Genomic DNA, 27,859 nt, shown 5'->3' on the forward strand with positions numbered 1-27,859 from the left:
TTACATATTGCAGGTCTCATATTCCCACTTTTGTGCCACCCCTGGATTTATGGTCTGGACATTTTATGGGTTATTTTGAAGAGTTTTGGCAGAAAATTTCTTATCTACCTAAAATTCAAAACCAGCTTTAGTAAGATACACTAGATGCACAGACAAATCCTTCCCCAGGAAATTATGATATTTTTCCAAAAGAAAGTGGTGAGTTATTTTTTGTTTGTTTGTTGTAAGTCATGAAAAGCAGCTGAAGCAGCAAATGACAGAGGAATTAATTGCATAAACAATAAATGTGAACATCTCTGCTGCATGTAGTCAGCCTAATTGAAATAGGGGGTTACTCTGTATGAGATGAGGTGAGGCCTCAGGCACACACAGAGTTAAATGCAGTGCTGCTGTTGAGATACTAAAAGATGAGATATTGCTGCTGACCACAGAGAGCAAATTACAATTAAGTACACATCTTTCTGGGAAGTTTGCCAAGAAAAAAACAGGGAGAGGTGGCCATCACTGCTGTTTTGCTTAAGCTAGGGAAAAATGGAGATGTAGTTGCTCTCTTACCAAATAAACAATTGCACTCAGAGTACAAAGCAAATCAGTGCTAATGAGACAAATCAGGAAACCAGCTCTGAGAATGAGTTCAAAGCACAAAAGTAGAAATGCTTCAGCTCTCTCTGTGTTATCAGCTTAGCACTGGGGCAAGTGCATCACTGCTGGCTGTTGCTGTGGCATGGTGTTTCTACACAAAGCCAGCTTCACAGACTTAAAGACAGAAAAGCATAAACAAAAAGTACAGGTGTGGCATTACAGCAGAAGAAATGAGGGAGACTACAGAAGAAAAACCAAATTTTGAGCAGCATTTTTACTTTTGATAACAGGGGTACCAAGAAGAGATGAAACTATGGAGATGGTGATACCAGCAGAACACAATCAAGAATATTCATATAGGGCTGAATTTCCTCAACAGGCAAAGGAGAAGGACAAGTAACAACTCTGGCCACAGTGACCATAATGGGTAAAGGGTGAAAAGCATCCCAACATACCACTCCCCTTAATGAACTTGAGATTTATTCTGCTAGGGGATCCAAAATGGCAGGAAGATGTCACATCCTGCATTATTACAGCACTTGTTTGTTTCCTTACAGATAAACTGTCTGATTCAGCAAGAAACAGACTATTCTGACTTTTCAGTCAAGGTATCTGTAGAAATTTTTCTACAGATTGTTGCTGGTAATCTGTGGTACTAATACTTCTATACTTAAGATTTAAAGGAGTGACTGTCTCCTGAAGCCTGAGCATGGTCTGCAGCATTAACACAGTCCTGCCATGTTCCAATTGTGATGGCATCTAAGCAGAGGGGGACACTTCAGCACCAATCTCTCATGTACCATGGCAAGCAACTTACCTCCTCAAATGCATCCCTGACTGGGCAGTTTTGTTCTGAGTCCAATGTTAGCTACAGTTCTCCTGTCTATCATCCCTGTTGATACAAGATCTCTTTTATATAATTTCTCATTATATTTCCAATGGGACAAGCATAATTAAACAACAAAAATTAAACTATGCTCTACAAGAATCTTAAATATCTCTTTATGTCTGGATCAAACAGCCTTTAATATTTTTTTCCTTTTTTTTTTTTAATGTGTGAAATAAATCCCTTTTGGTGTGAAAAGAAAATACTGGGAGTTTCCCCTTGCATGATTTCCTGAGATCCTTGGTAAGCAAAGATCATTTCTATTACTGTCTCTCACCATCTCTCACCCTCTCACAAGACTGGGCATCCAAGCTGTACCCAACTATGGCTAATCAAAAAAAAAATCACAGGGAACAAAAATAATACAGATGGAAAAGTCCAACCTGAAGCCTCAATTTATATTTAAGTTATGCTTTGTCATTTTTGCCATGACAAGTTGGACTTATGGGTCTTCTCTTGAGAGACTTCCCTTTCCAGTGTCACCCAAACAGAGAGCCAGCACTTCACAGAAGTCTCTGGTGCAAAGAAAGCAATGTCATAGGCATGTTACAGAAGCCAAACTCATTCATTAGCTCAAGGACTCCTTTTAACACAAATACTGTTTCATAATGAATAAAAGTTAGGGACCCAAAATTTACTTAGCAGCATAAACCAATATTTCCATGTGGTTTCTATAAACTCTCAATCCAGGATCAACATTCAAGGGCTTAATTGCACAAAAGGCAACATCACCAACCTGTCACTCTGGATGACCTGTCTTTACACTGAGTGTCAAATCACCTTCAACAACAATACCACAGTGAAAAAATAATCAGTCTTGACCTCAGTGCACATTTGTCTGCATAATGTTATCACAGAGCTCAGAAATTTGAGACATCTCATGAATAAAGAAGGTGTTAAAATCATTTGGAAGTACAGGAGGAAGCAAGGGTTTCCCTGCTCTTTGGTAGCAACCTTCTCCAGGAGTCCTTTCCCAGTCTGACCATGCACAAGGCTCTAGGACTGAAGCAGAAACTGATTAAATTATGCATAGGCACATGCATGTGTCCATGTTTATACACCTGCACACACATTTCTAAGCATGTGCAAAGGAAAGAATGGACGTAGGGAAGATTTTAAGAAAGCTTTTCTGCAGGGCAAGCTTAAGGAAGCCAGGGACAACTGCTCTTGGTACACTGATGTGAGATTAAGAAGAAAAGGAAATGGTTGCCTTTGATGAAGGAGTTTAGAATAGGTACAGCTGCATTGAGCAGGAACAGGAACTTTGTAATAAAAACAGTCTGATGTGGCATTTAACCCAAAACACCAGTGAGTAAAAATAAATACACATCCACAGAGCTTAGGCCATTCTGGTGCTGTTTTAATCACTTTAGAGCATCACAATATCTGGAATTCACTGGAAGTTAAGTTTCTAGTGATTATTTAGGGTTGCTGCAACCAGTTGCTGGACATCTGTGTCTTTTAGGTAGTTGCACATAATGGGAATTGATTCCAGCATCTGTGAGCCCAAAGTTCTGCAGCGGTAACTGCTCAGTTAAGGACATTTAGTGCCCAGGGCCAGGACCCATATCACTCACATTCCTTGTTGGGTTCATCTCTTTTTCTTATGGAGGTTGTTTTCATGGATTGCTACTGTCCTCAGGTCCCACAAACTGAAGTCCTCTTGTTTTCACTCATTTGGGCCACTTTTTTCCAGTCCAGTACAGCTGTCAGTCAGGGTGGGATCTCTTTGAGGGCATCAAATGAGCCAGCTGCATAGTTCAATGGCCAGACACTTCAAGTCATAACAAGCTAGTGAAGCGAGCTAATTTTGCTTGCAAAAGAATTAGCCTTTATTAGCCACTAATACCACTTTTTGCCCTGCATAGCCCTTTAACCAGCTACAGCTCCACTGACACCACATTTTGGAAAGATTACTAGTGGCACATCTGGTTGTGGGAAGCTTAGAGGGCTTCCTAGAGCAGCTACCATTTATTAGGACATGAATGAACTCTAACTATCTGATGTGGAATGAGCTTAAGTTACCACACTGTAGGCATTCATATGGGGTAAATCTTGTCATTCAGACCACAACTTCTGCAAGACATTTTTGCCTGTGTCTAATTTTTATCATATGTTTATCATGTGTATATATAAGTAGTATCATTTAAATTCATATTAATAACTTATGAGGTAAGAACCGGTGGAGCACATGTAAAGAATTGCATCTATACATATATATTTATATGTACACTTAAGATATTTAGTCCTGGGTTTAGAGACAAGGATGAGATTGTCAGTACTTTGTATTTTTCTATCTTCTCTGCTCATGCAGAATTGAGGAAAGTCAATAGCCTAGCTGCACTCTCAGACTCACTTCAGATGTGTTCTGCATTACTCACTAGGATTTACAAAACTAAAGCAGGTAAATAAAGTGTAATTACTTTTTTTCCTATGGAAGTGTGCAGGCTACCTTACAACTTTGTGATACTGCTGCAGACTAAAAATCACCTGCTGATCTAGAGACAAAAGATCAAATCTATTTTAATCAGCTACGGCACTCCCTACACAGCAGAACAGTAGAAGCTGCTAAGATTCCAACCAACAGGCAAAATCACTTGATTTCATTTCAAAGGGTTCAAAGTCTAAGTAAGGAGAAAAATTATATTTTATTCTGCATAATGTTTAAAGAAAGACAAGGAAGTACAAGGAAGCTGCAATGATGAGAGGGAGAAGAGAAAAAAATCTCAAAACCAAAAATAGTGTATTAAAGAAACCACTAGCAAGTTTTCATTAATTGTATTCTAGCTTTGAAGAAGAGGGAGAACAGCAAGAATTGTAGGTTCTCAGTCAAGTTATTTAGGTACGGAATCCAAACCAGCTGCATTTTTTAGCAAATATAACCATAAAGAAGACTTACAAAGGCAACTGATGCCTAAAAGTAGTTAGAAGGCCAACAAAGGAAATACAAGGAGATAATTTTAAGAGTTTACCTCCAAAATATTAGGGTGTGGGCCCCTGTATTTTGGGACTGTGCCTCAGACACTGGAAGTAATGGTCTTGCTTTGGTTTCCCAAAGCACAGCATCACCTTGCCTCTCCCACAGCAGCAAAAGTCTCCCTAGAGATGGACTGCAGTTTCAGCCTCATGTGATGTCTTATATTTTAAATTTTACTAGTCTGCTAAATAATGAGTGGGTCCTGATGTGTTTCTCCTGGATTATAGCAGCAATAATGTACAAAAACAATAACATGTTCTCTTCTCGCTAGAACACTCAGCACCCTTCAAACCTAAACTCAGTAAAAAGAACAAATAAGGTTGAATTTTTTCCTTTAGTGTAACTGATATTTTCTGTGGATTAGAAGCATGGTTAGAAACACTTCTAACACCAACTTTTCATCATTTAGAAAATTGTAAGGAAGGCCTCCCTGGGGCCAAACTGGAAATTCTGATCAACATATTTCAGTATGGAGCAGCTGACACGTGGAATCCAACCATGATTTAGCATCCATGGGTAGGATGTGTGATCACCAAAAGCTTACCTGAGCAAAAAGGGGGAGCCAATCCAATCAGACTTCAGGCTGTGCCAACAGAAATAATAAGTATATGCCCCTCAACACAGGATGAGGAGGGGTGTTCTCCCTCCTTCTGTCACACACCAGCATGGCTTTGATAAGAAAACTGTGGGTATATATCTTACCTATGGTTACACCAAAGAGAATTTGTCTCTGCCTTTCCTCCTGATCACATTCTACAAAGCCTACCACAATGGATTCTCACCCAGGAAATTATCAATGAGTGCAGATGCAATCACCCTCTTTTTGCTGGAAAAAGGCTGGAAAAATTCCTACACAGCATTTGAATGGGTAGGCCCTTAAACATTTCTTTTGTACAGAAAAGGGAAGAATCCAGCAGAAAGAAATCCCAAACATCTCATGGAAATGCAATTCCTCTCTCATCTTAGCAACACCAATTCTCTTCATCAGCGCCACAAGCAATATCTACCTTTGCATTTTTACTTCCCCTATAACCTCAGAAATATCTCATGAATGCAGGGCTGGTCTTCTAAATGCCACCCAAAGTAAAGCTGAAACACAGCACAAAAGCTCATCTGCCAGTTCATCTGGCAGCTCTGCTGTTCCCAGTACTGGTGCCACACAGAGAAGGCAAGGAGTGAAGAAAAAGATTGTGCAGGAAAAGCTCTAACAAATTACCTGGCTTGCCAGTTCCCCTTGCAAACAACAAAAAAAGCTATCAAAGGTGAAACTTTCTTTGTACAATACACAGGAAGAAAAGGAACACTATAGAAAGGACATGTGCTACAGAGTGGGAGGAGTAGAAATTCCCATCAACACTGTGAACTGGCTAAGATCACTGGTGGAAAAAAAAATCTTCTGGCAAAGCAAAGAAACGTAACAACATGGTTAAAGCTAAAGTGAAGAGAAATAATGCTTCCTATCAGTGCAACAAACTTGCAACTGAGGGGAGCAGCAGAAAAGGGAAGCCACTGATCCCACATCCACAGAAAATTCTGATCCTGAGAACAAATTTGCCATGTACCACAGACATAATAAGTGTCCTCTGCACCATGTGATGCTGCCAGAGATACTGACAGTCTCAGCAAGTTTCTGGATTTGATGTATCAGGAATGGAGTTGCCACTGACCCACATGGAAAGGACAAACCTGAAAGGAGGGATTAGGATTGGCACAGGCAACTTGGGTTAAATTTGTACAATACTAAAAATCAGGTTGACATTTTTGTTTATGTTTCCCCTCTCCCCACCCTCCTGAGCTCTAGTTATTAAAGAGTGAAGAACAATGTCAGATCTCACACAGAGTCAGCACGGCATGACACAGGAAGTCTGCACTAAAGAGATTTTATGGATATATGATTTCAAATGAGATCAAAACTTCCCCACAACTGCAGCTCTTCTGCTTCCAAGGCTTTCACAAATTCTGGATGTTATTGACATTTACCTAAGGATTTATTTTTTAAATAAATAGAAAATTTAAATGTTCTGGATCTGTCATAGTCTAATATTGGACATTGCTCTGGATACCCAGGCAGTCTGGAATTAAAGAAGCCCTGCAGCTGAGGCTAGACCAACAAGAGGGATTTTGCATTCCCATTATCTCCTATGTAGTCAGCTCCTGGCCACAGAAAACATGCAGTTGTGCTTTAATTGGGGATTTAATCTGGAGAGATTTTAGCTACATGAAATCTCTGTAGAGGGGGATCTTCCCTTCTACCTCCCACAGGAAATGAGTGTTTGGAGTTATATGTCCCAGGTCATATTAGCAGAGCAATTTGGCTATCAGTTGCAAGGATATTTAGGGGACTTATCAGATTGTAAAATACTGAAGTGTGACGACTATACAGCAAGTCTAGTGGCCAGTCATCTGTGGCTTGCCAGACAGAAACCTGGAGTCACAAAAGCAGAGGCTGTTGGCCAGTGAGCCCGGTGTGCCCATCTCCAGCCCACTACAGGATGTGCCCCAGCAGAGCTGGGCTGCAGCCCTGTGCACCTCCACTTCCAGTGAGCACACCAGCCAGAGGCTGCTCATCCCCTTCACCAAGTATTAACTCGGTGCTCATGCGACACAGGCGCTTTCATAAATTGTTCCATGAGGGATTTGGGCAATGGTTTCATATTACAAGGCTTCTTTTTATATCCCCTGTTGCCTTTTTCAGGCCCTATCCACCCATTCCTTACAACTATTAATAAAGTATCCCTTCCTCCAGCTGTCAAACCAGGCTTTACAGTCCGTTTTGAAGCTATTGTTGCACTTCTAACAATTAAGACTTCACAGCTAATGCTGCTTTTTTTTCCCCCCCTTAATGCAAAGTGCATTTTTAAAGGAGCTATATCAGCTGACATCTTGTCTTAAAAACAGGCAATCAAAAAGCTAGAACCTAATGAAACACTTCCAGGACCTTTTTTTCTTTTTTTTTTAGTTCAACACAAGTATTTCTCATACATGCTGTTACTTCAGTAATACAAATTGTACTTCTCTGTATCAGCAGGAAGGAATTTGAGGGGAAAGTTAATTCTAAGCCAAGCATCCTGACAGCACCAATGCTCATGCTGTCCTTTAAGAAGGCATGTCCTCTTGCTACCCCTGCATTGGGTAGATTCACCCACACAATGGACAGAGAAATGGAATACATTGGTTATTTGTGCTTTATTACGGATATCCAGTGTAGCTGTCACATATGGTACAGTCAGCACTGATCTCACCACTGTCCAACCAGAAGACTGCTTCCAAATCTTCAGTAAAGCTCTAGGGCAATTAGGAGGTTGATGCCTTGAGAGGCTCAACCTGGAGCAGAGACAGAGGTAAGAGAATAAAGTAGGTATCTATTAAAAGGTCTTAAAAGAATACACCTTGGGCAGCACAAAAGCCTGGCCAGGGCTACACCCAAGGTGGACACAAACAGGGGTCACAAAATGGACAACTGGTCATGAGGTTTCACACTTGTATAAGTTTTGGTCCATTTGCATAATGGGTTAATTGTCCGATTACAGCTTCAGGTTATGGAGTCCCATCCTCCTTGTTTTCTCCCCTCAGTTCTTCATTGTTTATACTTTTGGACCTGAAGCTCCTAATTGTCGCCTACATGTTTTATGAAAAATCCTTTCCTTAGGATTTTTCCCCTCCTGAGAAGCTGAGAGGCCTCAGGAACAAACTGTAAACAATTCTTATCTGCTGCTGTGGAATGCAACAGGGGAATCTGTGATTGGTCTCATCAGGCTGTTTCCAATTAAGGGCCAATCACAGTTCACCTGCCCTGCCGGTCTCGGTCAGAGACAAGATTTTGTTATTCATTCCTTTTCTATTCTTAGCTTAGCCTTCTAGTGAAATCCTTTCTTCTATTCTTTTAGTATAGTTTTAATATATTATCTATCATAAAATAATAAATCAAGCTTTCTGATACATGGAGTCAACTTTCTCGTCTCTTCCCTCATCCTGAGACCCTTGTGGACAATACCACACCTAATGGTTGTTCTTGGTTCTCCAGCTGGAAAAGGATTGTTTTGTCTAACTACCCTGTGAAGAGAGCTTACTGACACCTAAAGTGAAGCTCAGAGCTGCACACCAAGACAGCACAGGATCTGAGAAATATAAAAGCTAAAACTTAAGGCATCAAGGGTAGGGAAGAGAAATGGAGAGACAGGGTAAGATCACCGCTCAGCTTTACTCCCTTCAGCATGGATCATGGCCAGGTACATATTCCAGTTTCCAGGACAGCAGTACCCAAATCTTGTCACCTTGATTCAGAAAACCAAAGGTCAGACACAACAAAAAATCAACAAGGATTTTGTTCACACCCATTTTTTCTTCTTTTGTCTTTCCATGTCACGTTGACAAACCGCACAAAGAGCTGAGTTTCCCTACTCCAAAACTTCTCTGGTTTGGACCCTTAAGAAATGGAGGTGCTCAAAATAAACAGTCCCCTTGAATATCTTGGCCAATATCCCAGTAGGGAGTGAATCTAATCACGTACACAGCAACCTTCAAACGACACAAGTATGAAGCACTAGAACAATAAAACTGTAAAAGGCATCACGGAAACAAAACCCAGTATGAGACAGCAACTAAGATCATGCAGCTTTCACTTATCTATTCAAATTATAATTGGTCCTGCTTGGTTTGCTAGTCCCTGCCATGAACCAAAACCCCATTATAGTTTTCCCTTCCTTGAAAAGCAGCCCAAAGCACAGCTCTTATACCATCAAGTTTAAACTATGTGCAGAAAGAGCAAGACTCCATGTTATGTTTTACCTGTGCTGTTTCTTCTTCCTTACTAAATATCTGAAGTGAAAGCATCCCAGATTTCTCTTAGTCACTGCTGACTGTCCTTTTTCTTGTTGACTCAGCCTTTCAGAGTTGTTACCTCTGCAGTTCTGGTATCATTTTTATTTAATGATAACATAAAGCTGTACAAAAGGTATATGCTTGATTAGTATTATTCTTTCTTCTAAGCATACTCATTCAAAAAACCAAAATGCATGGTGAGAAGTAACAGGAAGCATCAGTTCTTGAACAATAAAACCACTGAAAGAAAAAGTTTTACAAGCCAGCTCTGGTGCACAGACCACAATGTAAAAACTGCTAGATTAAACTATTTTCATTGTCTAGGATGGAAAAAGAATGAGCCAAAGAAAAAATAGAATTAATCCTTGTAGAACCTTATCATAATTACAGCTGAAAAATTATGAAAATTTAATCCTATATAAAACATTTTTATTCAACATTTTTTTCCTAACTTGGGATGATTGAGTAAATATCAGCTGTTTTGTTTTGTTGGGATTTTTTTAAAAGAATTTTCAATAAGAAATAAAACTCCAGGATTATTTTGGGAAGACATTCAAATTTTTAGTATTCATTAATTGAAAAATATTGTTTCAATTTGCTGGGCTCTTTCCATATTGCATTTTTCATGAGACCCCACAGGAGTGACCCTTCATCCTCTTCTATGGGACAACAATTGCCACAATGTACCAAGTCTCTCAAGGAAAACCGTGATTCTGAGTCTTGGTGGCAAATACCAGTTGGCAAGCAAGCTCAGACCAGCAGAGACTGGGAGCAATAGGCATGCAAAAAATAAATTGACTAGAGAAATATCACGAAAGGGAAACACACAATTTACTCAAAATGAAATAGTCCTAGAGCAGAAGGATTCATTTTCTTTTCTAAAAGAAAAATAAAAGAGCACAGTGTTAAAAAAAGAATTTATTTTCGTAACATGTTAATTTTTCAAAAGTTGTTTTAGAACATCATCCTGCTGACAAATTCCCTATCCAGATCTGTCCCTTTTAATCTCTGGTATTTTATATTCCCTAAAAGATAATTCTGTTGTCAAGATCATACTTGAATGCTATATAAAAAGCAGGTTGGAGCACAAGTGGTAAAGAAGCTATAGCAATATTTACTCAAAGCCTATTAAAGAAAAAATCTGTGTTAGGGTTAGCATATAAAGCCTAAGATTCTGAACATTTAGGTATCACAATGCCATTGTAATTCAGGGGGGCAGGCCAGTTTGCTAATTAAAATATACAGAACTGGGCAAAACATCACCTAACTCCTTTTCCAGGCTCTGCCACTGACCTACTGTAGCCTTGCTGAAGTCATTTTAACTATATTCAAAGGCTCTATTAGGACACCTATTTTCTTCCACAAGATGCACAAGATGTAACTCAAATCTGTGTAATACCGAAGAAATCCAGTCAGAAATGGACTAGAAAAAGTGGAAACAAATATAAAAAATGAATATTTGATGCTGTTCCCTAACCCTGTTGGATTAAATAACATGCCCTTCTCCTTGCAGTAGAATTGAGTAGTTCTTGCTTCACACTGTTGGAGTTTTATCACATTGGAATTGGTTTTCCCAGCATGATTTATCATTATTTTATTTTTAAAGCAATTTTTTTTATTAGAAAGATAAAACAATCTCATGAGAGAAACTTTCAAAGCAAATATTCCTCTTGGGTTTTCTGAGGTATTTTCTTCATCCAGACCAGACTGCTGCACGCCTCCACACCACACAGGACCTGAGGAGAGCAACAAGAGAGGAAAGAGTTTACACTCTCCAAATGGCCACAGCTGTCTCAGACAACCTGGTGGCCTGTCAGGGCTCAGGGCCACTGCATTCTATAGTCAGAACAGAATGCAGCTTGCAGTTGGGCAGGAAGCAAGTGTCAGGAGCCCAAACCCCAGATTGCACGCCTGCCTTCACCATCCAACTCAGCCAGGGTTGAAACCTGGGAGACACCATTTGGGAGAGCCCACAACAGCACTTCCAAAGCACAAGCTGTGCTGTCCATGGGCAAAAGGAAAGCAGGATCTCTGAGTGCCAGGGTACAAAGGAGCCTGTATGCATGAGAGCTCTTATCACTGGCAGGCTCTGGGACTCACCAAGTCAGAGCAAGGAAGCCCAAAATACACATTTATGCAAAACAAGCCGCAAACTTTCCACCCCGTGAAAGCACAATGAGGAAAATCTTCCCGACAGATTCCCAGCTGGTTTCAATCTACAGCCTGAGCATATCTAATGGGTCTCTTTTATCAGAGGAGCTCTCACAGGGCTCTGGCTGCTGCTGAGGGCACTTTGCCACTGTGCAGACCCCTCAGCAAAAGTCTGAGAGGACAGTGTGCTCTCCCTACATGAACTGAGGCATGGGGTAATAGAGACCATCTGCTCCAAATTCTGGCCCCACTTGCACCTTTATTAATCCATTCCAGCTCCTAGAATCTTACCCCAGTCAATGTGGCTGCCCGTATGAAAGTATCGGGAAAACACAAAACCTTCCTCTCAAAAATCTTTCTTCTGTTAACAGCCTCAGAAATAAATTCAAGGATTCTACCCATATGAACTCAAAGTGACACCTGGTCTCAAACACTCCTGGGTGGAACCCCGGCTTCTCTAGAGACAGAAGAATTTTCTTTTAGGAGAGGCTTAAGAGAAGCTACCACATTCAGTAAAATGCAGGACCTTTACCTCCTACAAACTACTAAAAGAGAAAAAAGTTCAAAACACCACATCCATGAAAATTTGCATGCTAGGGACTTGATGAGAAGTCATTGTGGGCATGTCATGTTGTAAGCAAAAAGTACTTCAAATATATATGACTTTATTTTTCCCCCTGTGGTTTACAGATTTGTCCTGGGACAATGGAAGTTTATAGAGAAGGGGGAGATGTCTGTGATTAAGGCGGCTTTCGGCTCTTCTTCCTACAGATACCCTGTGGATATTGCTGTATTCTCCAGAATCCAAGCTTCCACTTAACAAACAATGAAGTTTCTAGCCCATCTGGGTTCGCGGAAGCAGAATGTAAACAGATGTACTGTTGTCTTATTTTAGAAGCTATAGCAAGCCAGACTGAAACAATAGCACTGAGAAATGTCAACTGCTCCCATTCATCTCAGTGGGGTGGGGTGTTAACTTTGAAGCCTAATTGTGACCACTTTAAAGTCAGCCTTTTAACCATTTCACTGCTATTACTGCACCAGAAACTCCAAAGTAATGAACTTACCCAGCCTCTGTGCTTGCATGCATTACTCCAGACCTTCCATTCACTTGAAAGGAGCACTGCATTACAATCGAGCTAGTTTGAATATTCTTTTACTTAAGTTAGCTGAATTGTTTGCTACTGTCTTTCAAAATTAGGGTTAAAAGAAAGTCAAGGGTGAAAGGTTAGCTTCATTGTTGTTGCTCTCAAAAGGGCAACACGTGGGATTTCATGCCTTTTGCTTTGATCAGGGTGCCCGGATGGCAGTTCATTTCAATAAACAGACAAACAGCCACGCACAAAACTAAAAATAATGACTAAACAAATAACTCTGAGCCATCGATCAGGAGTAAAAGAACAAAAAAGGCATCCTAATGATGGGGTAGCAAATACTTGCAAGAATAAAAAAGGCAAAAGAGGGAAAGGGTCTTCATTTTCAGAAAGTTATAGTAGCTATTACCTTAAATCCGAGGTGTCTTAGCCCTGGTTTGAGTACCCAGAGAAGCTGCCCCTCTGAAGATATTTCACATTCCATTTCCCATAAGCTGTTGCATTTGTCATCTGTGGTCACTCTGATGTCCAATTGTGAATTTTCCTCTGGGACCAGCACTGAAGATCAGTATCTCTACACACACATTTTTGCAAACATTACCTCAGATGCTCTGAGAACTCGTGCTGAAAATTATAAGGGCAAGATACTCTACCCTACCTTATGTTTCTGAGCACCCAGAATCATGCTGACATGAGGAGTCACAGGAGTCACGGTGCTGCAGGGCATGATGGAGGTGCCTGGCTGGGTTTGGTGGGGCTGTTTGCCACACACCTCCTGCCTCTGCTCAACCCTGTGTGCCTGCCCATTGTGTCTGGCACAGGCCATGGGTGACACAGGACGGCTGCAGAGCAATATGTGCACTGCAACAACACTTCTGCAGTTCCATCCACACTGACAATCCTTTTCACCTGTCATTTTCCTCCTAATCTAACAGATATTAGGCTGAGAAGTCAGCACTAACATCACCACTGCACTCCTCTGGTCATCACTAGTACATCCATGCTAGGTACCCTAACCAGGTGATCCTGACATGCCTCAAGATGCCTCCATTGCAGCTACAGCCACTGGCTCAGGGGAAGGGAAACAGAAGGGCAGGACCTCAGCTACATGACAGAGCAATGGGAATAGCAAAAGACCTTGCACAAGAAGCTGGGACAGGAGCAAATCTCTCTAGGTTACGAGGCAGCAACTGGAAGAAAGTAAAGTGGAAGAACCTGCATAAGCCATACTATATTTATTGACAGATATAACTACTTGAACACACATTCTCACCCCTGAATTAAACTGTCTTTACTTGGGAAGGTCTTGGATTGATATGAGTGCCTATGTGTGGTAAAGGAATAAGGTTATTTTGGTAGAAGGGGGAAAATTTTCCTGCCTACACAATGCCTAGGTGTTTGTGCAAACAAAGGCCTAATTCATCCAGTGCAGGTTCTTTTGCCTGCTACAGCAGACAATACCCTGACATTGTTATTAGAAAGTTGTGAATGCACAATCCTTCCATGTGTGAATTCCACTGTTAACTGGACATTAGGGTGTTTGAAATTTGCCCTAACTGCTAAAAGCAGTAGATACACACCCCTCTTGTCAAATGTCAGTGTTTCCTAAATCTTGATCTCTAAACTGCAACATAGGATCTGTAAATTGACGCACAGCTGAAAATAAACCTCTGCTTCCACTTAAAAGCCTGTGTGCACTGACTTCACACTCAAAGGCCTGCTATGGAAGGACAGACACCTTCATTTTCTATTAACTTCAATCAGCTGCAGGGAGGTGATTGGTGCTCTGCAGAAGGTGCTGAATATGATCCTGAATAAATTCACAGAAGTGTCTGAGTGCTGTTGAACATGTTTTCTGCAGATGCTTAGAGGCGCAGAACAAAGGCAGCTGAAAACAGACCTGGTAAGTTTACAATTTTACTTTATCACTGCATTAAATCCCCATTCAACATCCATAAGGCACCACACTCCTGTTTTAGAAAAAATAAACAGCCTCATAAAAACTGGATTTGCCAGTCTTTGCTCTGCCGTGCATCCCTCTTCCTTACAATTGCTGGCAAGTAAAACAAGCCCCTGACAGCTGGATGGGTAGAAGTCTGTGCTGGCAGTGTCCTGGCCAGGAGCAGCACTGCAGGCTGGAATGCTGACGCTGGCAGGGCTGCCACTGCGTTTACTTAACACTCATTTCTCTCAGTCTGCTTCAGGCCAGAAATGCAGGCAGTGAAAGCCCATCCAGCCTCTGAGAGCCTCGGCCACAGCGATTTGGCAGAGCAGGGCTTGTGCAGGTACATGAAAGAGGCTTTCAGGAGACACTCCCATTCAAGGCAGGCAGAAAGAGAGCCCCCAGCTGTCTCTGGTTACCTTTTATTGGCATGAAAAGAAGGAGGCAGGCAAGGAGGGGCAAGGTTTCAGGACAAATGAAAAACAAGCTTTCTAAGATTCACTGTTCAACCTCAAAACAAAAGCTTGGCGAATTTAAGCTGCAGGATCTTAGTTCTATTTCTTTCAGTTTAGTAATTTATTACAGAGGAGAGAATGAAAAACCTGCTTCAGATAGTGGATTAAACATTACCCTGAAACAGAACTAGAGAGAAAAAAAAAAAAAAAAAAATATATATATATATATTGTGAATTCAGCTGGTTTCTTGGGCAAAAAACTATACATTATCAATTCAGCTAGTTTCCTAGAGAAATAAAAAGCAAATTGGCAAACTCAGGAGAAAGTGTACCATGTTAGTAGGTATCCAAGGCTCCTTGGTTAAAAACATTTACATCATGATGAAAGCTGGATAAAACAGCTGTCACAGAAGCGTTATTAAGTAGAGGGTTTAATCTGTAAACACTCGCCACCCAAATTAAACCAAGATCTGCTGAGATGGACAAGAAATGCCTCATTTTGGAAGGCAGCCCCTGTGGCCTTCTAGAGGAAGCCAGCCCGGGGCAGCATGAGGGTGTGGGGGCACTGGCAGGAGTGTCCCTCCCTGGAGCCACGGGCAGCTGGGCTGGAGGAATGGTGTCCAGCAAACACCCCCACCCTCAGCCATCAGGGGCAGACAGCCTGCAAAGCCCTGCACTGGCCCAGCCTCGCTGCAAGCCTGAAGAAAACCCAGTTTTGTGTCCTGCATGGCATGGCAGACTCTTCCCCAGGCGTGGTGGATCCCAGATGAGTTCTGGGTTTGCTGTATGGAGCACTTAGAGAGAAGATGGATGGGCCAGAGCTTCCTCCCAGAAGGTTCCCCTTGGAAACCCAAGTGCCCCCATGCACCCACCCTGTGCAGTTTGTGGCACAGGGGCACAGCATGGGACCCTGCATGGTATGGGATGGCTGCAGGAGCCTTCCTGCCGGCCAAACACAGCCCTCTATAGCAAAGGTCAGCACACCTGCTCATGAGGGGTGAAGAGAGAAGCCCTAGTGAAGCATCCAAGTCCTTCCCATTCCATGGGGACAGCACAGAGTTCCTCCTTCCCAGGAAATGTAAGGTCTGCAGAAAACAGAGGGGGGGACTGTGGAGGTACAGATTTAGTGACCAATAAATACGTTCAACAATTAAACAGGTTGTGTCAGTTGCAAAACGACAAATAATAACCATAACACCCAATATTTGCACAATTCTCTATACAAACCCATTGTTTTTCTCTAGAGGTGTACATCATTACCTAACCAGTCACCTGAGGACACATGGTCAAAGCTTTGGCTTCTTGATGAACTGCAGAAGTCTTTTGAAGTGTGACCACATGCTCCAAAGTTTGTTGTATGGAATCTAGGCAACACATGTTTAGGTACACTTGTGTAAATACCTTGAGATAACTCAGAGCCCTTTACAAATTTAGGTGGCCTTCATGACAACTAAATAGAGGTGGGTCTGTGAGACCTGAAAAAGTGATACATACCAGGTTAGGGGCAACTTCAATAATTTTTCAAAGGCCAGTAGTTTACATCTAGGCTATAAGTTTTTGCTGATGTTTTGATTTCAGGACGTGTCTCTAAGGTGTTATCTACCCAGAAGATAAACTACCTGGTGGAAGCAATGATCTGGATAGCATGCTAGTTATCACCTTGATACACAATGCGACAGAAAAACAGGAAGGATTTATCTGGAATTCATTTGGCTGAACTGTAGAATTTTCTGCAAGGAAAAATATGCAGTTGTTTATGTAATTCCTTAATTCTTTGAAGAGGTGAAATGTATAATTTAGTAAAAGTTCTTAGACACACTTAAGAAGAAAAATATCTTACTCATTACAGTAACTTCTTTTTTTCTAGATCATTCTTTTGGTCTCTTAACATATCTTGAAACAAACATGGACTGCCAAATATTCTAATCAGAGTACTTCTGATCTGTAATCTCTTTGATACAGATCCTGTCTTAATAAATCATTTCACAGCCTTGAAGAACCATTAGCAGCAAACTACAGCCTTTGCAGTTGTAGCACAAAGTTACTTGGCACTCCTGTAGGTGATATGAGAGACTAGAAACAATGATCAAAATTCAATATTAATGCCTGAATATTTAAAAATTGGTGCATAAGGACTTGATTGCTGTCACTTTTCAAGCCATGCTACTGGAGCTGACCTTAAAACCTGACATTAAATGTTATGAGAGAATATGATAGGGTGCATTCCTAGAGAAACCTGACTGAAGGCAAGAGAAATCATTGCAGCAACATGAATAAGATTTGGTCAAAGCCTGTGTTAAATGCACTCTGAGGAGGGAGAAAAGGTCAGAAGCACAGGGATTTTAATCTCTTAGGCTCCACAGCGGGATTAATTATCTGGTCTCAGGTCTTTCACACACCAAATACATTTTGGATGCTACATTAGAGATAAATAAATCAGTATTAGTTTTATTTTGCTAAAAAGGACATTTACTGGCAGCATCTTTTCATCTCTTCTCAGATTTTATGTTTGGGGCAAATCTTGGAGGTGGGAGAGAAAATACTCTAGCAGGCATCTGCTAAACATAATGCAGTTGTACACTGTTATTAAAAGTGTACTCTTTCAAGTGTTTTTCATGGCATTCATTTTCTATGTAACATTCTGCTTTACTAGCACCCCAATTTGACCCTAATCCATTTTTCATCCTGGTCATCTTTGCCCACCTGACTCCTCACTTGCAGAGTCCTTTTAGCACTTCACTGGGCAAGTTACACTTCCCTTTCTGTTGTAACTCCAAGGGGCAATTGTATGTGAGTCCCTGGTGGAGAATGGACAATGCCCTGCACCTGAGCTCCCACCCACACAGCCAACACTGGCAGAGTGTTTAGGAGATTCTTCTGGTTCACATTTCTGTCACAGTGCCAAATTCAGTTCTGTCATGTGCTACTCAGCTCCTCCTGTTTTCTCCTTGACCGCCTGCTCTTCCCTTCTTCTCCTGATCCACCCCACCCTCCAGGGCAAGACAAGGAGCTGCTCACACTGGACCTGGCCAGAGCCTGCCCAGAGCATGCTCCAGGTGTGGCCCCTCACTCCCACAATCTCATTAGCACTAACTTGGAAGCCCTACCCATTTCTGGGGAAAGCCTGCTGCTCACATATCACAGTGGCTCAGCAGAGAAGTAGCAGGCTTTGAAGGGATTTAGCTGTGTTCAAAAGGAAATATTTTTTCCCACTTATACATATGAACAGCTGCACCCCAGTTTTAACATCCCTGTCACCCAGGGCAGGAGAACAAATAGAAAGCTTTCCAGGAGCAGTCTTTGACAAAAATAACAAAAAAACTGACTTAAGGGGTTCAAAGCCACTCAGGAAGACCCATTCTTTCCAAAAACTGGAATAATGAAAAAGAACAATCCTGGTGACAATATTATTTGCTAGTGAACAGATCCAAGCTTTGTGTGATTTGCAACATGTAATAATAAATGCAAGAAATTGCAGCATCTCACTTGCAGGAAACACCAACCAAAAAATTTACTAAATATGATTAGAAAATAGTAAAGAATTTGAAAGTTTTGCTTCAGATATCACCATCATTACTTACTGATTGCACCAGAAATTCACATGATAAGCTTGTTAGAAATGTTTTGTAATCTGTTTCCAAATGACCTGTAATAAAATGTCGAGAAAAAATTTAAAATAATGAAATAAATCAAGTTATCATAAGTCACACTGATTTACATCAGTATTTACCCACCATGGGATAGATGATATTTAGGGAAGTTTGGGTAAGTATTTTACTGACTCACTTCTTCAGGGCATTTCTGTCAGAAAGAGATGTTGGAAAGGAGACAATAGACGTATTTTAGAGGAGCGTGCAAAGTTAGTTGCAAGAGAGGCACAGGAATAGAGACTAATGAGCAAGATTAATGCAAATTTAGATATCATCTGTTGTTTATCCAAAGTTGCCTTTGGTTTAGAAACTAGGCATATGAGAACATGTGCTATCTGTCAAACCAGGCATAACCACCAAACTCTCTCACTCCACCTTGACTCCTTCTGCTCTTTTCCTGTATTTCAGTGCTAGGTTGTACACAAATAGAAAATTATTACTATGTTTTTACAATCCTTGGGAGTCCCAGAAATATGTCCCAGATTGAGGAAATCCTTTTCTCTGGACACATTTACTCAGCCTCACTACAATCCATTATAAATATACTACTTACACTTTAACCTGTTTCCACTGCCTCACTAAGCAGACTGAAATTTTGTGCCCAACTTTGACTCCTATGAAGCAAACATAAGTTTCACAAAAAATCCCCTTCCTACCACTGAGAGAGAATGGCCCACGAAATTCATATTGCACAAAACCAGAAGAAAACACTTTGGAAGAGGAAGCCACTATGTGATGCTGCAGGGGGAAGAAGGCATAACTTAACTTGTTCAAAGCACTGGGACTGAGCACCTTATTCTTATCACTTTTCCCATGTAACAGAGCTCAGCCAATTGATCTTTATTTGGATAAGTAACTTTGATGACCTCCTGGTCATTAAAATGGTTTTGCTTTCTATCTGTCAGTATACAGACTGAAGATTACAAAGTTTTTTTAAGTCCTTGGGAAGGGATTTTCCTAATAAGCTTTAAAAAAAACCCAAAGTATTTCATCATTCAAGGAAGGTGCAGAGAATTTTCATGAAGATTTTTTTCTACTTTCCATAGTTGTGGCTTTTTAATTTCTGCAAGGTAATACAAGCAAGATCAGTTTCTGGGAAAACACCTGAAAAGATTGTGAATAGAATCAGAGAATAATAGAATAACTGAGTTCAAAGGAACCCATAAGGATCATCAACTCCAGCTCCTGGCCCTGCACAGGACACCCCAAGAATCCTACCATGTGTCTGAGAGCATTGTCCAAACACTTCTTGAGCTCTGTCAGGCTTGGTGCTGTGACCAATTCCCTGGGGAGCCTGCTCCAGTGCCCAGCCACTCTCTGGGTGAAAGTTTTTCCTGACAGACAGCCTGAACCTCCCCTGACACAACTTTGTGCCATTTCCTTGAGTCCTGTCACTGCTTACCACAGAGAAGAGATCAGTGTCTGCCCCTCCTCTTCTCATCATGAGAATGTCGTAGCAGCAATGAGGTCTCCCCTCAGTCTTCTCCAGGCTGAACAGACCAAGTGACCACAGACACTCCTCATATGGCTTCTCCTCAAGGACTTTCACCATTCTCTTGTCCCTTCTTTGGACACTGTCTGATAGTTTAATGTCTTTTTCATACTGCAGTGACCAGAACTGCCCCCAGCACTGGAGGTGAGGCTGCCCCAGTGCAGAGCAGAGCAGGACAATGCCCTCCCTTGCCCAGCTGGCCATGCTGTGCCTGATGCCCCCAGGACAGGGATGGCCCTCCTGGCTGCCAGGGCACTGCTGGCTCAGATTCAGTGCAAAACATCAGGGAGGTGACATGGAGGAAGTCAGGAGACTGAGCTGCACTCGGGATTGTGCTTTGCTTTACAGACATTGCTGTGCTACAGCTAGCAACCAGAGATGGGGCTCTGTATGGTTTCTATTATATTGTTGTCCAAAACAGCACTAGAAGATAAAAAGACACAGCTGTGAAGTACACTGGGATGGGGTTTCAGAAAAATAACTCCAGTTTCATATCTCACTTGGGTCATGCTCACACAACAGGAATGAACATTTTGTAATTACATTGACCGAGCAGGACTTGTACAAACAAAACCTGATTAAGTTTTGTCTTGCAGTTTCCAATGTTCAACTCCAGCTTTTTCTAAGAATTTCCTATTCCTGGAAATTATGAATTTTTCATGAGTCCTTTGATGAACTGTGAACCCATAATGGGAGATTTAGGTGATTGATTGAAATTAATTCTTGTATCCAATTTTGAACTTAATTAGCTTGGTTTCAAACAATAAATTGTAAATGTACTGAGAGTATGCTACTCCAAACACTAATTATACTATTTCTAAATTGTTCTAGGACATTTCTACGTGTTCATATACCTTGTTTACAAATGTTTCCAGGGTTTTAAGCAGTTTAACTTAATAACACCACTAAAGACTAAACCTAGAGGTCACACAAGTCAGTGTGATCAAAGTCCCTCTGTTCCTAAATGAATGTACAATTCAGTGCAATGTAGCTGACACAATGAAATCGCTGCTGCCAGTTGATATGGGAAAACAGATCACAGCCTGGGAGAAGGTCTATAGGCAGAAGACCCAGCCATTCCTCTCAATGTCATCCCACACTTCTAACCAGAATTTCAAAAAAAAAAAATCCCCAATCCACCTTTCACCCTAAAAAAGAAAAATAAAAAAAAAAATTCAAAATCACTACTGGAAGATGACATGAATGCAGTAATCCATCTATCATTAAAACCCACAGACTGTCTAAGTAAAACCTCACTTTTTTTCTTGTCCAGAGTGGCACTTTTAATGTAAAGATTTTGGATGGATTTTCTAAGGGAAAAAACCTCCACAAACCAGAAAGAAAATGTAAAAAAACTATTTCAACATTTCAACTAAGCCATATTGCTGCCTATATTAACAAAATAAAATACAATATAATATCAATTACAATCTCTCAGGTTTTCCTAGAAAAAATATGCACATTTAAATTTCTGGGGGCAAGGAAGGGTGAACAACTGCTGGAAAAAGATACACCGATGTAAAGCTAAGAAGAGGAAAAAGTGAGGATGTATCCCAAAGGCTCTTCCATTTCCTGTTGCCACTACAGGAAAGAACAAGAACTGAGAAGGTTCCTGTCTGCTGCTGGCTGGCTTTGTATATTCCCTGGTGTTTCACTGCTTCAGTCTTGGTCTCAACAAGAGTTTTCTCACCCAGGTATCTGTATCAGTTATTAGCAGTGTGACCAGAAAGAGATAACTCAGCAGCAGAAAGGCAACTCTTCTCTCTATAGGAAAGAAGTTGTGGAATAGAATCAGATACAAAAAAAAAAAAAAAAAAAAAAAAACACAAAAAACCAAAAACAACAAAATGAAAACAAACAACCTAACAAAAATCCAAACAAAAATACCCACCCTCAAGCCAGATTTTCTAAATTTAAGCCCTTCTGGCAGCATCATAGTTCATGTAGCTGTGTTGAAAGAATGAGACTATGGAATCTGCCTGTGGCCATATCTGAGAACTCTCCTGCAAATGGCCCATGCCTGTGTTAGCTGCCTCCTTCAGCTGCTGGAAGTGGGTGCCCGTGTGCAGTCTTCCTGTTGGAGTGGCCTCTGCGGTGACCAACATTTCCAAAATTACCTGATTGCTCTAAAGGTTTGGGGCAGAGAAGATCATGGCCCAAATGGAAACATTCCCAGACACAGCTTAATTCATAGCAGGTACTTACACAACAGTAATGTCTTTTTAAACTTTCATTCTAAACCTTCCTTTTTCAGGAGGCAGCCACAAGTGACCAGCAATCCTGTTACTGACAAAAGGTGCTTGCAAGGAAAACTACAGAGGTGTTCACTCTGCTGAGGTCAGGGATGAGCTGCAGGTTTTTTGGGGGTACATCTCAATAGCATCTCAAAGACAGACACCTTAGCATGGACTCCCTATACCATCTTATGGCTTTGCTTTATGGAACTTGGTGTAACGACCCTTGGAAGTTCTCAGGATGTAACACACAAGGCCGTGCTCTGCAAAGAGCCCTCACCAGCTCTGTTTGCATTGCTACTCCTTAACCTGAAACCTCAGGTTTAAATAACTGTCAGTTGATTTTATCAGTGTTTGGTTTATGAGTCATTCAGCCAGCACAATGGGCCGAGGAAGAAAACAGCACCTTTACACACATGCCCTAATTTTTCTGCTGCCATGGGAAGCTGGAGAAGCAGAGAGAGGGCACAGGAAGGAATTGTAGCCTGAACAAAAATGTATGTTCCAACCCAGAGTTCTACCTGTTAGGCACACATAAACTCATAAATCAAGTTGTGAGCAGAACAGCAGGAAAACAGCTCTGGGACATTATACCAAATGTTTTGGTATAGTTTCAAGTTGCAGCAAGAAACTTTCTCCTAAATTGCTTCCTATTTAAATTTGCTCCTTTGTACAAACCACAGTTTTCCATTATTTTTTTTTTACTTTTTTCCCACCAGTGAGTCTCCAGAAATTTGAAAATAGCAGGGGGGGGAGAGAAAAATCACTGCTCTGGATTTAGTTTTCTGCAAAGGTCATGTAAAGAAGGAAATGTCTGCCCTCCCACACACAAGTGCTAAGGACAGTTTTGCTAAAATTAGCCACTGGTGGAAAAAGCACAGAATCGAGTTGTTCTCATGAGTCTTTCTCTTTTCAGCAGAATTCTGCACCATCTCAGAGCCCAGCAGACTCAGCCTTGCCTGGTGCTGTGCACCTCGCCTGGCCACTGACTCCAACAAAAGCAGCAGAGAGCAAGGCACAGTTGCCAGTCTCAGATTGCACAGATATGCCCAGACTGGAATCATCTGGGATGCATTAGACTGGGAAATTTCTGTGCTAGCATACCTGCTTTTCATTCGGGGCAAGTGTCATTGAAACAAGATTTATACATTAGACTGTGCTGATAAAATTGTGTCAGAACCTGGGTTGGTCACTCTTATCTCAACGTTAAAATTAAATATTCTTATGAAAACTGGCCTTGACTTCTGTGGCACAAAGTAAATAAAAAAGTATTTGTTTTGTTTAAAGTGGTGAATTGCAGATATCAGAATAAAACATAAGGATAGCAGTGGAAAATTTTGCATTATGGCACTAGGTGATTCATTATGCTTTATCTGTGCTACAAAGTAATTTTCATATTCTCTGTAAATTGTTATGGCTTCTAAACCTGATCACAATTTCAACAGCAATAGACCAAAACCAGTATGCAAATACTGATTTCCTATCTCATGTTCAGGTCTTGCTAGCAATTGCTCAAGTACAATTATATTAGATTTATGTGTGTTTACCTTATCTGCATCCTTTATTCAGAGGTGTGGACGCTTACCTACACCTTTGTGAAGCCTGGTTAATGTTCAGGGCTTCAACCTCTTTCTTGTATTTTCCAGCACTTCCTTGCTTCAGCCAAATCAAAACCATAGGCAGCACTTCAATACTCAAATTTTTGCCAGACAAAAAACAGCCCCAGAAAGTTCCCTGGCCTTCCTGTGTGGTCAGCTGGAGCAGGCAGACCCTTCCCAGAGGCACTTTATTTTCACCATCGCCGCCCCCACCTCCCCACAGTAACACACATGGGATGAATTGTCCTCTGGACATGCCTATTTAGCCTCATTGGCTAGAGACAGGGCTTAGGTGACTAAATGCATTTCTGAAAATAAGCAAGAGGAATCTGTTACTGGAACCTCAGCCTCAGGGAAAAGAAAAGGAAAAAAAAATAAAGAAAAAATTACCGTCAAGAAGAACATGAGTGTCTTTTCCTTTAAAAGCCCTACTCTGTGGATCCCATGGGAGCATTCACCCACTGGGCATTCTGCAACTGCCCTGGCTCCCAGTAGTTCTGGTGCAGGTCTTGGCATTGATCTTTGACCTTGTGGAGCCCTCTTTGCGTTAGGTAACACTGCTCACTCGCTTTCCCCAAATGCACAGGAGAGTAAAGCAGGAAAGTGAAAGCAATAGCAACATTCCAGCATGCAGGGAAAGAGTTAAAGATACAAGGAGCAGGAAAGCTGTCTTTCTTTAGGAGCTCCTACCATTTCAGTCACTTATTAAAAAAGGATTTATATTTCTGAAGTAAGGATCTGTACTTCCTCCCTCTGCTGAAGCCTTGTGTTTCTGTGCCAGACTGTGATGAAAAGGGCCCTCCCTTGCCCATCCCCAGCCAATGCTGACGTCACCCTGTTATTCTTTTTCACCTTGCACACAGGTTGAGGCTTCTCTGTGGAAGTCTTGCTGAGACACACATCTCTTTGTCTCTTGTTCCTCTCTGCTCGGAAGGCTTTTTTTTTTTTTTATTCCCAGATTTATTTTGCACATAGCTCAAAAGCAGGAATGTTTCTGGGATTTCTGAGAAGGAGGATCCATACATGTAAATAATGCTGTTCACTGATGGCATCCAACCATCCATTAAAGCCAGAAGTCAGTCTCTGAAGAGGGTGTTGTACAGAGCTCTAACTAGGAGGCCTTGCTCATCTCTTTTTTGAAAACCCAGACATTGTACCTAACTACGGCTGATCCAAGCAGGAAGGTCAGGAGGATGGGCCCCTTTTGCACCACAGCAGGGTTTGGCAGGGGGCTGTGGAACTGGTCACAGAGTGATTCAGCTGCAAGAGACCCCTCTCCTTCCTGCATTTCTAGAGAGATGCTGCAAAGGCTCAGTGTCTCACAGCACTTGTCCCTATTGGAAAGGAGAGAGGCAGAGGCCATCCTTGAGGCTGCATTTAAAGACAGGGCTAGGGATTGTCTCCATTTTTTCTTACCTGCTGGTGTGCATTCTTGGCTGATCTGTGCATGTCAAGCACACATGGCTGCAGAGGAACTCCTGCAGCCACTTCCCTTTGCCTGGCCAGGCCACTTCCATGCACCCCACTCTGCTCTCCCAGTAAAGAGAGAGTCTTCCACAAATGGGCATCACCTTCATTTGCCAGAGGAGGCAGCCAGAACACTGCACAGCAAAGACACAGTGAGCACTGCAGACCACTCCCAAGATCACTTCAGATATGATAGAGGTGTAGCCACAGGCTTTCCTTGTGGGAAGGAGAGAAAATTGGATAGCTGTATGTTGTGTGTTTGAGGTTTTTAGAATGAGGAGAATAAAGTGAAACAAGATTAAGAGGTGCATTAGGCTGTCTCTGACATCTCTTTTCTATTTATTGGGAAGATTCTCCCACTGAGCTTCTGGGAGGTTCTGAGCCCCCGAGGACCCCATGAAGAAGCTAAAATTTGTAGCCACAAATGACACAGTTTTTCTGTGCAAGGCTTAACTATCAGGGAAGGTATCAGTGCAGCCTGTTGCTACTGATACTGTAAGCAGAAGACAGAAACAGTGGATCTTTTGTTTATCAGCCCTCTACAGTGTACAGCCCCTTTGTGAATAATAAGCCACCTTTTTGCAACTCTCATATGGTGCAATGCAACATTTTCAAGTCAGCTCAGCTGAACTGAACTTGCAATCAATTGATATCAGTGGGGTAAAACAGTCCTGATAAGAAAAATGTCTGCACAAGGAAATTCTGAGATGCACGGTGCAAGAATAAGCTAAACCAGGGAGGACACATTCTTTCTAATAAATGCAAGTTACTTTTGGCTGGTCTTCACATCTCAGATTTACTGCTCATACTATGGGAATCATTGTATTGCCTTATCACGGGCTCATATGAAGCTGTGCTTACTCATGCTTGCAAAGCATTTAAAGATTAGAGAGAGCAGTGTCTGTAAAACCATAAAGAATACTTTGTTATCATTATTATTTCACCAGAGCAATAGGGAAATACTCTTTAAAAAATGCTTCAGTTCGTTAGTTCATGACTATCTTTTAGCTGCTAAAAGCAAAAACCAGCAAGCTGCAGGGTAGCAGGTTCAGACTTCATTCATCTCAATATAGGCCTATTTGTTTGCCTCTAGCACAGCTGGTCATTACTTTTTACACTGTTTTTAACAAAAAGGTAAGAAGTAAAGATGAAGGTAAGAAGTAGATGTAAAGTAAAAGCAAATGAATCTGGGACTTATCCTGCAACATCTGTGTCCTAAAATGTTGCCCTCTAGCCCACATCCCAAGTTGCTATCCTTCTCCCTGCACAAGCTTCTGGGGTCTCATTAATGCACCAGGCAAGTCTACACAGCAAAGGGCTGTAAGAGATCCCGGGGCAGCTTTGAGGAAACTGGCTTGTCCACAGGGCACATTGCAATGCCGTGCACGGATGCTAGCTCAGGTCCCAGAGGCAGTATAGCCTGTCTGTATAGCAAAGCACCCACGCTAATTAGCCCTGCCCCTGAGGATGCTGCAGGAACGGAGCTAATTAGGTATGCTGAGAGGCACCTCTGTTAATTAGCCCAGGGAGAACAGAACAACACTGACTGAGCTTCCGATCATGGCATTAGCTCAGGGATCTCTATAGTGTACTTGGCTGTGTAGCATAGCTGAGCCCACAGCTCTCTTGAGCACCATCTGAAGAATCTAAATACCTTCTTTCAACCCAGTCTCACCATCTGACCCTGCTTTTGCAAGTATTCATAGCTGTGTTTTTCTCTTGATGGTAGGAAAATTAAGTAAATAGATTCAAAAGAATGAAGAAAAAAAGCCAGTGAAAACCACACTACAATAATCTAGTGTTATTAAATTCAGCTGCAGGTAGTGACATGCCTGTAGGGAAGCACTGCATATTCCTAACACATCTTGATAAAAGGCATACTTTGGCTGGTGGTGCATGTTTTGCAAGCAGTGTATCTCTAAAGGTACTGTTAACTCAAGCCAACTCAGTCACAAACACAGACTATGATATACTGAGTTGTAGCCATGCAAGATTTTCCATTACTAGTTCAGGGCTGAATGAAATCATTGAGGCACAGGTACACACCTAGGAAAGAGGAGCAGGAGTTTTGTGCCCTTTCCTTCTCCCCTGGCTGCACCAGGAGTTAGGACAGGGCTGTTGTGGCTGGTTGTCCTGCCTGCAGCAGAGCCCAGCTCAGCCAGGGTCACAGTCCATCCCATGCACAGCGCACACGAGGCTGGTGCCAGCGCCAAGAACTGCACACAGCTGTGCCTCCAGCGCCCAGGGTTGCTATACAACAGCACAGGGGTAAACAGTGCCCTGTCTCCACTGCAGCCAGCACAGATAGGAGGATGGTGATGTGCCTATTGTTAAGGGAACGCTTCCAAATGCCTTTCCAACCACCATGTCATAGGCACGCATAGGAACGCTGAGTTTATGCCTTTCAGAGAGAAAGCGTGCGTGCTTTGTGCCATTCCAGGAGGGGGGCTTATGGTTCTTATTCTTGAAAAATGGAGCACAGTGAATTCCAATTACCTTCCAGGCATGTG

The 27,859-nt window shown here is 41.8% G+C and overlaps 1 long non-coding RNA gene across 3 annotated transcripts in view; it reads right to left on the reverse strand.

Moving 5' to 3' along the window:
* LOC127059424 (uncharacterized) overlaps positions 1-24,905 on the reverse strand; it is a 39,361-nt gene extending 14,456 nt beyond the window's left edge. The window contains exons 1-4 of one of the 3 annotated variants that reach the window (XR_007777193.1): positions 24,573-24,905; positions 18,490-18,554; positions 15,893-16,015; positions 10,846-11,002 (exon numbers count right to left, since the gene is read on the reverse strand). This is a non-coding gene — a long non-coding RNA (uncharacterized LOC127059424). Of the gene's footprint in view, positions 1-10,845; positions 11,003-11,043; positions 13,086-15,892; positions 16,016-18,489; positions 18,555-24,572 lie in introns of those variants that run through there. The other 2 variants (XR_007777194.1, XR_007777195.1) reach the window with 2 other exon arrangements.
* Positions 24,906-27,859: the final 2,954 nt, after the last annotated feature.

The sequence above is a fragment of the Serinus canaria genome, chromosome 3 (genome assembly GCF_022539315.1).
Source record: "Serinus canaria isolate serCan28SL12 chromosome 3, serCan2020, whole genome shotgun sequence".
In the NCBI taxonomy this organism is placed as follows: Eukaryota; Metazoa; Chordata; class Aves; order Passeriformes; family Fringillidae; genus Serinus; species Serinus canaria.